Genomic DNA, 14514 nt, shown 5'->3' with positions numbered 1-14514 from the left:
CCTCCCAAATCTTCTTTTGGCTGGTCCTGATTTGTGTCCTTTATAATAAAACTATAATCATAAGTATAGCACTTTCCTGAGTTCTGCGAGTCATTCTAGTAAATTATCAAACCTGAGGATAGTGGAACCCTCAAATTTGTAGCCAGTGGGTCAGAAGCATGGGTGGCCAGGGAACCCTCAGAATTGCAGCTGGTAGTGAAGTGAAGGCAGTCATTTTGGGGACTGTACCCTTAACTTGTGCAGTCTGCACTAACTCCACGTAGTTAGCATCAGAACTGGATTACAGGAGCCTAATATGTGCCCAGCACTAGCAGTATAGAAGTTACTAAAATAAGCTCAGCTTCTGCTCCCATAGACCTTCTAGGCAAGAGGAGGAGACGTATTAAAAAAAAATATCAAACAAACAAAAAGACCTAACAGGAATATCATTGTAAACTAAGTACTTTTAATAAAAAGAGGTGGGCATCATGAGAAAGAATAACAGGCTAAAAACTGTGGCTTGAGACTAAATTTTGCCCAAAGATGTGATTTTTTTTGGCCCAAGATTGTATTACTTATCAACCTTTGCAAAATCAGAAGAAAAATCTCGATTTCTGACTTGTCTTGAAAATCATGAATTCTGGCAAGTCAAGATCCCAAAGTCCTGCTGGGAGCTGCCCCTTTAGAGAAGCATATATTCACTCACTGGCCACAGTCCCCACCCCACCACCTTCACTGATTTAGGTCATCTGGCATCCACGGGCATTGAATTGGTTGCCCCTATTCTGAACTAAGCCATTTGTTTAAAAAATGTAGAAACTGGGATCTCATCAAGATGGCAGCGTAAGCAGACTCTGAACTCATCTCCTCCCATGAACACAACCAGGTTACAACTATTTTTGGAAAAATTACCCTGGATAAAAAACTGCAAACTGGATAAAAAGAACCCCCACAACACGGGACAGTCTTAACTAAGGTGGAAGAGGCAGAAATTCCTGCTGGACAAGAAAAAAGCCACCTTTGGGAGCAGCAGAGCTTCTCAGCTGGCCAGGTGGGAGACACCCTAAGGTACGCAGCCCTCCCTGGAGGAGTAAGGTCCGGAGCAGGGGCAATACTGGTATAAGCACCCTTCAGATGCAGCCCAACTGAGATGAGGGTCTTACAGTCTGGCTTCTCTGGCTGTTAACTGCAGCAAGGATACCCCCAGAAAAGCTATTGGCTGAAAGCCCAAAAGACCCGGGTCTTAAAAGACCCACACACAAACTCACTCATTGCAGAAACCTAAAATCACCAGAGAGAAGGCAGACAGTCTTTGATGAAACGAGACTCACCTGGTGGGCTCTGGTGGCATCTTGGTGAAAGGAAGGACCTCTCCGGAGACTGAGACATTGATGGGGGCCACTGTTCTGACCTGGTCCAGGCGTGCTGACACAGACCCTGGTGGGCGCCACTGAGGTTCTTCCCTTGGCCTGTTAGCCCAGGGGTCTGCCACACTCACTGGAGAACAGATTTAATCCAGTTCAGCCAGGGCAGGCAGCCCACCCTAGGGACTGGCCCCATCCAACAGCAAGCTCTGGGGCAACTTTTCCAGCCTGCATTGACTGGGTGCCTTGATCCTCTACAGGCAGACAAGTGTGTCCACCTCTGTGGGGCAGGGCCTGTGTGAGGACCAGGTGAACTGTAGGGGACGTTGGTGGAGAGGTGGGGGCCTCTGCAGTGTGGCATCGGGGTATGCTCCAGGAGGTTGGGAAGTGTGCATGGACCAGGGTTGTGTTGACGGTGTGTGTGGTCCTGTGGAAGGTGAGGCTTATCAGCTGCAGAAGACCTGTGCTTCACAGATAGCCATAAAAAGGATCAGCCCCACCTTCCAAAGCCTGAAACAATTGAGTGCTCCCCTGCCTAGGGCCAGCCCCACTCAGCTGCACTCCTAAGAGAACTGACAACAACCTTGTAGTCCTGAGGCCTATCACAACTGTAAGCCCCTGAGCCTAGCAACCAGCTACCCTGGGTACGAACCCAAGTAAGAGGAAAACTGCAATAGGAGTGTGCTGATAGACTTTGCAGCCAATGGTGCTATGGCTTCCCAAATCAGATATACAAACAGCTGGCCAGGGAAGAAAAGACTAGACTCGCTGGGTACCCGCATTAAGAACAACCCTGCCACAGCAGAAAGACACAAGTAGCCCACAAAGGGGTCACTCCTGGATCATTTGGACTGGTGACAAGAGGGAAGCACACTGCTGGGCCTCATAAGGCACCTCATACATAAGGCCACTTCTCCAAGATCAGGAGACATAGCTGACTCACCTAATACAGAGAAATAAGCACAGAGACAGAAGCAGAATGAGGAGACAAAGGAATACTTTCCAAGCAAGGAGCAGTACAAAACCCCAGAAAAAGGACTAAATGAAACAGAAATAAGCAACCTACTTGACAAAGAGTTCAAACGAAATATCATAAGGATACTCACAGATATTGGGAGAAGACTGGATGAACATAGTGAGCTCATCAGCAAAAAACTGGAAAATATAAAAAAGAACCAATCAGAAATGAAGAATACAATACTGGAAATGAAAAATTCACTAGAAGGACTCAATAGCAGAGTAGAGGATGCACAAGAATGGATAACTGAGCTAGACGAAACACTAGAGGAAATCACCCAAGCTGAACAGAAAAAAGAAAAAAGAATTAGACAGAATGAGAACAGTCTAACAGATCTCTGGGACAACATCAAGCACGCCAACATTCGGATTATAGGTGTCCCAGAAGGGGAAGAGAGAGACAAAGGGGCAGAAAATTTATTTGAAGAAATAATAGATGAAAAGTTTCCTAACCTAAGGAAGGAAACAGACATCGAAGTACAGGAAGCACAGAGAGCTCCAAACAAGATAAGCCCAAAGAGGCTGACACCAAGAGATATTATAATTAAAATGTCCACAATTAAAAATAAAGAGAGAATCCTAAAAGCAGCAAGAGAAAGGCCACAAGTGACCTACAAAGGAAAGCCCATAAGGCTATTAGCAGACTTCTCAGCCAAGACCCTACAGGAGAGAATAGAATGGCATGATGTATTTAAAGTGCTAAAAGGAAAAAATCTACAGCCAAGAACCTTCTGTCCATCAAGGTTGTCATTCAGAATGGAAGGAGAGATAAAGAGCTTCCCAGAGAAGCAAAACTTAAAGGAGTTTATCACCAAGAAACCAGGTCTACAAGAAATGCTGAAGGGACGTATTTAAGTGGGAAAGCAATGACCACAAATAGAGATTTAAAAAATATCAAAAAAAGCAAAAACCAAAAAAAACAGGCAATAAAATCACTTGTAAAGGTAAAAGTATAGTAAAGGGAGCAGATCAACTACCTGTGAAGATAATATGAAGGTTAAAAGACAAATGTACTAAAATCACCTACTTCAATGATAAGAGGGTAATGGATAGACATACACTAAACAAGAAACTATGATTTCAAAAACATAAAATGTGGGAGGAGGGGAGTGAAAAAGTAGAGCTTTTAGAAAGAGGTTAAGCTAAAGAGTCTATCAACTCGATATACATTTTTATACATAGAATAAATAGATTAAACAGGATCCTCATGGTAATCACAAATCAGAAACCTATAAGTAAGCAAAAAAGTAAGACAAAAGAAATCAAACATACGACTAACAAAAGCCATCAAACCACAAGGGAAGAGAGCAAGAGAAAAAGAAAGGAACAGAGAAGAACTACTAAAACACCCAGAAAAAAAAGTAACAAAATGGCAATAAATACATATTTATCAATAGCTACTTTAAATGTCAATGGACTAAATGCTCCAATCAAACGCCACAGGGTGGCCAATTGGATAAAAAAACAAGACCCATGTATCTGCTGCATACAAGAGACACACTTCAGACCTAAAGACACTCACAAACTGAAAGTGAAAGGATGGAAAAAGATATTCCATGCAAATGGCAAAGAAAGGAAAGCAGGGTTAGCAATAGTTCTATCAGACAAAATAGACTTTAAAACAAAAACTGTAACAAGAGACAAAGACGGGCACTACAGAATGATAAAGGGAACAATCCAACAAGAAAATATAACACTTGTAAATATCTATGCACCCAACAAAGGAGCACCTAAATATATAAAGCAATTATTAACAGACATAAAAGGAGAAATAGACAGTAACACAATAATAGTAGGGGACTTTAACACTCCACTTACACCAATGGATAGATCATCCAAACAGAAGATGAATAAGGAAACACTGGGCTTAAAGGACACATTAGACCAGATGGACTTAGAAGATATATATACAACATTCCATCCAAAAGCCACAGAATACACATTCTTTTCAAATGTACGTGGAACATTCTCCAGGATTGATCACATATTAGGCCACAAAACAAGTCTCAATAAATTTAAGAAGATCGAAATAATACCATGCATCTTTTCTGACCACAAAGGTATGAAACTAGAAATCAACTATAGGAAGAAAACCAGAAAAGCCACAAAAATGTGGAGATTAAACAAAATGCTACTGAACAATGATTGGGTCAATGAAGAACTCAAAGGAGAAATCAAAAAATTCCTGGAGACAAATGAAAATGAAAATACAACATGCCAAAATCTGTGGGATACAGCAAAAGTGATTCTAAGAGGGAAGTTTATAGCAATTCAGGCCTACCTCAACAAACAAGAAAAATCCCAAATAAACAATCTAAAAGCACATCTAAAGGTACTGGAAAAAGAAGAACAAACAAAGCCAAAAATCAGCAGAGGGAAGGAAACAATAAAAATCAAAGCAAAAATAAATGAAATGGAGACTAAAAAAAATACAAAAAAAAAAATGAAACAAAGAGCTACTTCTTCGAAAAGATAAACAAAACTGACAAACCCTTAGCTAGACTTGCGAAGAAAGAGAGAAGGCTCAAATAAATAAAATCAGAAATAAAAAAGGAGAGATTACAACGGACACCTCAGAAATACAAAAGATGGAAGGGGATACTATGAAAAGCTACATGCCAACAAATTGGATAATCTAGAAGATATGGATAAATTCTTAGAAACATACCACCTTCCAACATTGGACCAAGAAGAATTAGAGAATTTGAATAGACCAATCACCAGTAAGAATATTGAAACAGCAATCAAAAACCTCCCCAAAAATAAAAGTCCAGGACCAGATGTCTTCCCTGGTGAATTCTACCAAACATTCAAAGAAGACCTAATACCTATCCTTCTCAAACTCTTCCAAAAAATTGAAGAGGAGGGGAGGCTTCCTAACTTCTTCTATAAAGCCAACATTATCCTAATACCAAAACTAGACAAAGACAACACAAAAAAAGAAAGTTACAGGCCAATATCACTGATGAACATCGATACAAAAATCCTCAACAAAATGCTAGCAAATCAAATACAACAATACATAAAAAAGATCATACATCATGATCAAGTGGGTTTCATTCCAGGGATGGTTCAACACACACAAATCTATCAACGTGATACACCACATTAACAAAATGAAGAATAAAAATCACATGATCATCTCAATAGATGCAGAGAAAGCATTTGAGAAGATCCAGCACCCATTTATGATAAAAACTCTAAATAAAATGGATATAGAAGGAAAATACCTCAACATAATAAAGGCCATATATATTACAAACCCACAGCAAATATCATTCACAATGGAGAAAAACTCAAAGCTATCCCTCTAAAAACAGGAACCAGACAAGGATGCCCACTGTCACCACTCCTATTTAACATAGTACTGGAAGTCCTAGCCAGAGCAATCAGGCAAGAAAAAGAAATAAAAGGGATCCATGTTGGAAAAAAAGAAGTGAAACTGTCACTCTTTGCAGATGACATGATTTTATATACAGAAAACCCTAAAGAATCCACTAAAAAACTTTTAGAAATAATAAATGAATACAGTCAAGTCACGGGATACAAAATCAACATACAAAAATCGGTTGTATTTCTATACACTAACAATGAAGTAGCAGAAAGAGAAATTAAGAATACAATCCCATGTACAATTGCAACAAAAAGAATAAAATACCTAGGAATAAACTTAACCAAAGAGGTGAAAGTTCTGTACACCGAAAACTGTAAAACATTGTTGAAAGAAATTGAAGAAGACACAAAGAAATGGAAGGTATTCCATGCTCTTGGGTTGGAAGAATTAACATCGTTAAAATTCCATACTTCCTAAAGCAACTACAGATTCAATGTAATCCCTATCAAAGTTCCAACAACAGTTTTCACAGAAATAGAACAAAGAATCCTAAAATTTATATGGAACAACAAAAGACCCCGAATAGCCAAAGGATTCCTGAGAAAAAAGAACAAAGATGAATTTATCACACTCCCTGATTTCAAAATATACTACAAAGCCATAGTAACCAAAACAGCATGGTATTGGCATAAAAACAAACACACAGATCAATGGAACAGAATTGAGAGCCCAGAAATAAACCCACACACTTATGGACAGCTAATATTCGACAAGGGAGCACAGAGCATACGATGGAGAAAGGAGAGTCTCTTCAATAAGTGGGTGTTGGGAGAACTGGACAGCCACATGCAAAAGAATGAAGGTAGACCATTCCCTTACACCATGCACAAAAATCAACTCAAAATGGATTAAAGACTTGAATGTAAGACCCGACACCATGAAACTGCTAGAAGAAAACATGGGCAGTACGCTCTTTGACATGAGTCTCAGCAGCATATTTTCAAATACCATGTCTGACCAGGCAAGGGAAACAAAAGAAAAAATGAACAAATGGGACTACGTCACACTAAAAAGCTTCTGCACAGCAAAGGAAACCATCAACATAATGAAAAGACAACCTAACAATGGGGAGAAGATATTTGCAAACCATATATCAGATAAGGGGTTAATATCCAAAATATACAAAGAACTCATACATCTCAACAACAAGAAAACCAACAACCCAATTAAAAAATGGGCAAAAGATCTGAGCAGAGATTTCTCCAAAGAAGATATACGGATGGCCAACAGGCATATGAAAAGATATTCAACATCATTAGCTATCAGGGAAATGCAAATCAAAATTACAATGAGGTATCACCTCACTCTGGTCAGAATGGCTATAATTAACAAGACAGGAAAAAAACAAATGTTGGAGAGGATGTGGAGAGAAGGGAACCCTTGTACACTGCTGGTGGGAGTGCAAACTGGTGCAGTCACTATGGAAAGCAGTATGGAGTATCCTCAGAAAATTGAGGATAGATATACCATATGATCCAGCTATCCCACTGCTGGGTATTTATCTGAAGAACTTGAAAACGCAAAGGCATAAAGATACATGCACCCCTATGTTCATTGCAGCATTATTCACAATGGCCAAGACTTGGAAGCAACCTAGGTGCCCATCAAGGGATGAATGGATAAAGATGTGGTATTTATACACAATGGGATACTACTCAGACATAAGAAATGATGAAATCCGGCCATTTGTGACAACGTGGATGGTCCTTGAGGGTATTATGCTGAGTGAAATAAGTCAGAGGGAGAAAGTCAAATACCATATGGTCTCACTCATAAGTGGAAGATAAAAACAATGACAAACAAACACATAGCAATGGAGATTGGACTGGTGGTTACCACAGGGGAAGGGGGGAGGGCAAAAGGGGTGATTAGGCTCCCATGTGAGGGGGTGGACTATAATTAGATTTTGGGAGGTGAACATGATATAATCCACACAGAATTCGAAACATATTACAATGTACATCTGGAAAAAAAACAGAATTTATTTAATAGACAGAACGGGGGCTGAGTGGGTGGGGGTGTGGCTGAAGGGGGTGGGAATAGCTTATGATATGATGAAATTTTTAATAAAAACAGGACCTAGACATAAAAAAAAAAAAATGTAGAAACTGGGGTCCACAAAGAGAAGGCGACTTGCCCCATTCAAAGAGCTAGTTTGTGGCAGATCGAAGACCAGCATGCACGTCTCTTAAGGCCTAATCCGGAAGCTTCTTCCACCACACGAAGTCATGGTCAAAACTATTTGGGGCCATCTCTTCTTAGAAGAGCAGACGACTTTCTTTTAAAGACATCTCACAATAGGCATTCATTTCCTGTCTGGGATTCCCCACCTGAGTCTGCTGACCTTGGTCACGCCCCAAAGCGCAGATCTTTTCACTCCCTCTCACGCAACATTATGTACCTCTCCTTATGCCATTCTTTTACTTATTCATTTATTCAGTCAGTCAGTCATTTAAAACTTGTATGTGCTAGTCAGCATAAGGGAGTGACAAAGGCCAGAATTACCTTCTTACCATAAATAACTAGAAAACCAAGGGGAGAGGGGAGGAATATAGGACACAACTATTTTAAGATATTGGACAATAGGTAGTTCACGACTGTCATCTCTAGGAGAAGGGAAACAAATGAGGAATAACCTATGATGGCCCCCATCTTTCGACCCAGAGGCAATTTCCAAACCAAAGTCTAGGGATGGGGAACTGAAACAGAGCTTGGCAACCTTGCTGAGTTGAGGAGACAGAAGTCAGAGATTCGTGAGAGGGAGAAAGCTAGAATTTTCACTGCAGCGTATCCAAAGATGAAGCTACACAGGAGAAAGAACCCCAGAAATGTACAGAACATCATCTTGCATCTTTGGCTGAATACTAAGCCAGGCACAGATAGTGTAAAACTCCACAAGGTCACACACAGAGAAACTTTCCAGGAAAGAACAATAACTGAGGAGCAGAAGATGAACAATCCCTAGACTCATTGGCAGAAGGACTCATTAGAATTCCCACCACCTGTCGTAGGGAGATCTCATCAAATAGACAAAGAATTAAGCAGAAAACCCAGAAAGGGTTTAGTAGTGGGGTTAAATGCCTTAGCAGTGGGGTTAAATGAGCCCTAGAGCTCAATTGGATGGTGATTCGGCAATGTTTGGACATATTTTTGGTTGTTGCAACTGGGGATTGCTACTCACATCTAATGAGTAGAGGCCAAAGATGCTGTTAAGCATCCTACAGTGTACACACATCTCCCCCAAAACAAAGAATTATCTGGCCAAAATGTAAATAATGTTGAGGTTGAGAAACCTCGCCCAGGAGCAAAGTTAGATGCACCTTAGAAGAAATTTAAAAGAATCCTCTGCAGGGCTGGCTCGGTGGCACAGCGGTTAAGTTCGCACATTCCGCTTCTCGGCAGCCCAGGGTTCGCTGGTTCGGATCCCGGGTGCGGACATGGCACCGCTTGGCAAGCCATGCTGTGGCAGGCGTCCCATGTATAAAGTAGAGGAAGATGGGCATGGATGTTAGCTCAGGGCCAGTCTTCCTCAGCAAAAAGAGGAGGATTGGCAGTAGTTAGCTCAGGGCTTATCTTCCCCACCCCCCCACCAAAAAAAAGAATCCTCCAAAGCTCAAACTCATCTGCAAGAAACTTTATCACTTGCCAGAACAAGGTCCAAAATTCTTTAAAGAATATAAAAAGTCTGGTGGTCAAGAAAGCAAAATTTACAATGTTTGTCATTTAATCAAAAAATTATTAGACATATGAAGAAGTAGAAAAATGTGACCCATAATCAGGAGAAAAATCTGTCAAAAGAAATAGACCAAGAAATGAAAAATATGATGGAATTGCAGACAAAGACATTAAAACAGTTACCAATACACTCTATGTTCCAGGCATTGTGCTAGGCCCTGAGGCTACAGTAGCGAACCCAACAAACAAGGCCTCATGGAGCTTGCACTCTAGTAGGAAACATTAACATTAATAAATAAATACGTAAATAGATATATAACTGGAAATGATGATAAATACCATTAACAGAAACAAAAATAATGTGCTATAGGAGATAATAACAGAGGAACATTCTTTGTATGGAAATTCAGGGATAGAGATGATATTAAGCCAAGGCCTAAAGGATGAGCAAGAGTTAGTAGCCAGCTAAAGAGCTGTGAGAACAGTCTTCCCAAGGGAGAGAATAGCATATAGAAAGTCTCTGAGGTAGTTCTAGAAACTAAAAGAAGGTCAGCATTAGGGAGTATAGTGGAGAGCAAGTGGGAGAGAAGCATAAGATTCATAAGACAGGCAGGGTCCAGGCCTTGCAAGGCATGATAGCCCCTGGAATATAATTTGGATTTTCTTCTAGCACAATAGGAAACCATTGGGACAATGATTCTATTCCTTGGCTACACTGGAATCACCTGGAACCTTTGAAGAATACTGATGCCTGTGCCCTGCACACAGAAATTCTGATTTAATTGAGATGAGGTGTGACCAGAGCATTAGGAATTTTTTTAAATTTCCAGGAGGTAATTCTTACATGCAGCTATGGTTGAGAACCACTGCACTGGAGGGTTTTAAAAAGGGGAATGACATTATTTGATTTTGAAAATTCTGGAACACTAACTCTATACAAATTATAAACTCGGTTATCGTGTTCCTCTCCTTCTAGGAAACAAAATTTACCTGGAACTCTTTCACTATAAACAAAATCAGGAGGATGATCATGAATTCCATTTCTGAGAACAATGACACCCACGGTATCTGGAGAAATGTGCCACTTTCTTCAAGTTCAAAACCCCTGTTGTGGTAGAAATTAAGTCCACCTGGAGTAGTAAATGCCAAGTGGTTCATATTCAGCTTGTCCTACGCACAAGTATGGGTGGGATGAGCTTGGCATTCAATTTTCTGTACTCTAGGGTACCCTATGTGCTCACACTCTTTTGGGCTGAGGAAGAAAGTCTAGCCCCATGGATCCCTGTCTCTTAAACCTCTTCTCCATCCCCATCCTCACCAGGGTCCCACCTCCTCTTTTTCTCCATCTTCGGTTTAGGTTGTCAGTCATTTATTTCCATCACCTGAAGACTCAAAGAAAGCCCTTGAACCACTCAGATAGACTAAAGAGGAAGCAGGTAGAGGAAAGAAAGCAGCCAGCACTGATCTGATTCAAGACCAGTAGCCCTCGAAATGTCATCCCGAGACCAGGAACATCAGCATCACCTGAGAAATTAGAGATGCAAATTCTTGGCCACCAACCCAGACCTACTGAATCAGAAACTCTGGGAGTGGAGCCCAGCAATGCGTGTTTTAACAAATTGTCCAAGTGATTTTGACGCACACGGACAGTGGTTTGGGAACCGCTGTTCAAAACAATCACATATATTAGCCCCTCAAGAGGATCACTTCCTAACACAATGTCTATGCGTTATTATTCTGTGAGACTCTCTCTATCCTCTCAGCTTGGAGTTGCCCCGTAAAAGGCCTCCTCTCTAAAAAGGGTGTGGCTATGCTACATGACTGAGATAGGGGATAAACTGGGAGGAAAAAAACCCAGCATCCTGCTACACCCCATCTAACAATAAAGCAAAAAGACATCATGGGCAAAGGCTCTTATTACAAAACAAAAGTATCCTGGATACAGGTACTGCATTGTTAAGCCCTGCGCATCCTGAAGAGGCTTCTCTGTAACTAAATATCACATTTTAAAGAGAAAAAAAAGGGCTTACATGCACATAGTAGCTTCAATACACATGAGGTAAAAACGTACTCGTTAACTGAACACTAGCACTATTATTATAAATGCCTTCGAAAAAGGCCATATTGCTGTAGTGGTGCTTCTTATGGCATATAGTTGAAATTAAATTTTTATTTCATCTTATTATTGCAGAAAGTTGTTCAGAAAAAAAATTAGTAGGGGCAGGCCTGGAGCCATAGAGGTTAAGTTCACATGCTCCACTTCTGCAGCCTGGGGTTTGCAGGTTCAGATCCCAGGGGTGGACCTAGCACTGCTCGTCAAGCCACACTGTGGTGGCATCCCACATAAAATAGAGGAAGACTGGCACAGACGTTAGCTCAGCAACAATCTTCTTCAAGCAAAAAGAGGAAGAATGGCAATAGATATTAGCTCAGGGCCAATCGTCCTCAAAAAAAAAAAATCGTGTGTGTGTGTATTGATGTGTATTTTGCAGAGAGGTTGATTTTATCTTGTCATTTTTTAACAGGTGCTTCAATTCCAACACATTGGATACGGGGTACCAATATGAACGCCAACATGGCCAATAATTCCTAATTGTTTCTTCCTGATCAAAGATTGAGGAGATTTACTTGAATAGATAAGGGTTAGTGTTCAAACAGATCCAGCCTGGTGAAAGGCCATAAATTCTGGGCCACACCGCTTCATGATCTTATCCTTTATGAAAGCCATGTGGTCTCTGCTACAAATGCCCCAATCCTCACCTCCCAGGCCAAGTAAAGAGGAGAATATAATTCTAACAAAGCCATAAGATGCTTTTTGTTTGTTTGCTTCTTCTTACCAACTTGGAATCATATCCTGTGTGTGTGTGTGTGTGAATGTGCATATAATAGAGTTTATCACAATATATATAATGTTATATATCTATTAATCCTAAGATATCTTTTATATACGTACATTTATGATAGATATGGCTTATTTTATGCCATTAAATATTCTCCAAAAGCATACTTTTTGATAGAGAAAAGATATCCCATCCTATGATATATTTGAACTTCTTGAGCCATTCCTGTTATTGGACAGTTAGGTTGTTTCCCAGTTTTTCACAATCATAATTAATGTAGCAATAGACAGCCCTGCACATAAATCTTTGTCCACACCTTTGATTATTTTCTTAGGATAAATCGCTAGAGAATAAATAATTGGGTCAAAGGGAAGAAACATTTTTTAAGCCCTTGGTACTCGATGCCAAAACGCCCTCCAAAAAGTTTAAATTAATTTTTCCTCCTACATGGAGAAAGAGTATTAGTCTCTTACAGACACAAGAAAATCTGGCCTGGAAATGATGAACTTAACATTGAAACAATGGAGCCGTGCTTCTCAGTCTGCACGATTTTACCTCCAGGGACACTTGGTGATGCCTGGAGACATTTTTGGTTGTCACAACTGATAGGATGCTACTGATATCAGTACGTAGAGACCAGGGATGCTGCTAAACATCCTACAAAGCACCCGACATGCTCCACGACTAAGAATTATCCATCCCAAAATGTCAATAGGGTCAAGGTTGATAAACCCTACATAGAGGCATTCTCTTTAAAACTGGGACCAAAACAGGACGTTCTCTATCACCAGTATCACGCTCATTCTCCTGAAAGCTCTAATCAATGTAACAAGGACAAAATATAAACAAAATATAGAACTGATGATAAGGAGGAGACAAAATTATCATTATTTCAGAATGCATAATTGCACATTTAAAAATAAAACGGAATTAACTGGAAAAAAAGGTAATAGCATGAGCAGAGAATATTACCCTGTTTTTTCTGCTTTCCAATAAAGAACTAACTAGCTCCCAGGTAAACCTGACTATATATCACTCTATCACTCACAGGTATTTACATGTTTATTGAGTCAAATATTGGGTCCCTGACATTGTTCTAGGCACTAGAGATACAACAATGAATCAGAAACAACATCATGGAGCTTACATGTAAGCATGAGAAGACAGCAAAAAAGCACATAAACAAGTAAGTAAGTATACAGTGTATTGGTTGGTGATAAATTCTATGGAAAAAAGCGATAAAGCAGGGCAGGGAAGAGAAAGACTTCTTGGAGGGACAAAAGAGCAAGATCTTATAGATGTCTGTCCTATAAAGATTTTGGCTTTTATTCTGGGGGAGGTGGGGGACCACTGGGAGGTTATAAACAGAGCAGTGACATGTTCTGATACATGTTTTCAAAGGACAACCATGACTCATGTTTGAGAATAGACTGTCAGGGTTAAAGGATGGAAGCAGGTAACAGAGAAACAAAGAAGTAACCAGAGACAAGCCTAGGGAGGGATCAGTAGGCGTTCCAAGGATTGTGGGTTTTACTGTGAGGGAGATGAAAACCCCCAGAGAGTTTTAAGCAAAGGTGTAACATGATCAGACTCAGATTTTAAAAGGAGCACTCTGACTGTTGTGTGGAAAACACACCGTGTGGAGATGAGAGGCAAATGTAAAAACAATAGAGGGAGAAAGTCCTTTAACGCTAGCAGGAAAATTCTAGCGCCTTCCCCCATCCACATTTATCCAGCTCATTCCTGGATAGTTCAGATAGACATGTAAGAAAATAACATTGTTTTTCTCTCTCTTGGCAAGCAAATATTAGTTTTAAAAAGGGTTTCAAAGAAATTACGTTGGAAAATGTCCTATTTGCTTCATCTTGGCTTCGTTGGACCACTTGAAAGTTTCTTTTGCACAAGAGAGGACAGACTTACTTGACCCTGAGACTTCAGGGAAGAGTTAAATCTCACAGCCAAGAGTCAGCTGTCAGATTCTAACGTCTTCCCTAACCAATCTTGGGGATGATTTGTTAGCCTTGCTGACTGGAGTGATCTATACATGAGGATTTTTAAAGAGGCAAAATCTTGGAAGTGCTCCCAGCTATCATTGGTTCGTTTTTCATGAATCCTTTTCAATAGCATCAGGCTCTATTCATTAATGTCTGATCCTGATAGGTTACCCAGAAAAAAGGAATTATAGGCTCCTCTAGACAGACACCTTGACGTGATTCAAATGTTTGAGGTTTCTGAAATAAGGAGA

The 14514-nt window shown here is 40.2% G+C and overlaps 1 long non-coding RNA gene across 1 annotated transcript in view; it reads right to left on the bottom strand.

The window, feature by feature from the left end:
* Positions 1-14514, bottom strand: part of LOC138918068 (uncharacterized) — a 104423-nt gene that overhangs the window by 31424 nt on the left and 58485 nt on the right. Inside the window, exon 2 of the long non-coding RNA XR_011427005.1 lies at positions 2450-2498. This is a non-coding gene — a long non-coding RNA (uncharacterized lncRNA). The remainder of the gene's footprint in view (positions 1-2449; positions 2499-14514) is intronic.

This window comes from Equus caballus, chromosome 16 (assembly GCF_041296265.1).
Source record: "Equus caballus isolate H_3958 breed thoroughbred chromosome 16, TB-T2T, whole genome shotgun sequence".
Taxonomy (NCBI): domain Eukaryota; kingdom Metazoa; phylum Chordata; class Mammalia; order Perissodactyla; family Equidae; genus Equus; species Equus caballus.
The sequence above is the reverse complement of the archived record's forward strand: the minus strand, read 5'-3'. Positions and strand labels throughout refer to the sequence as shown.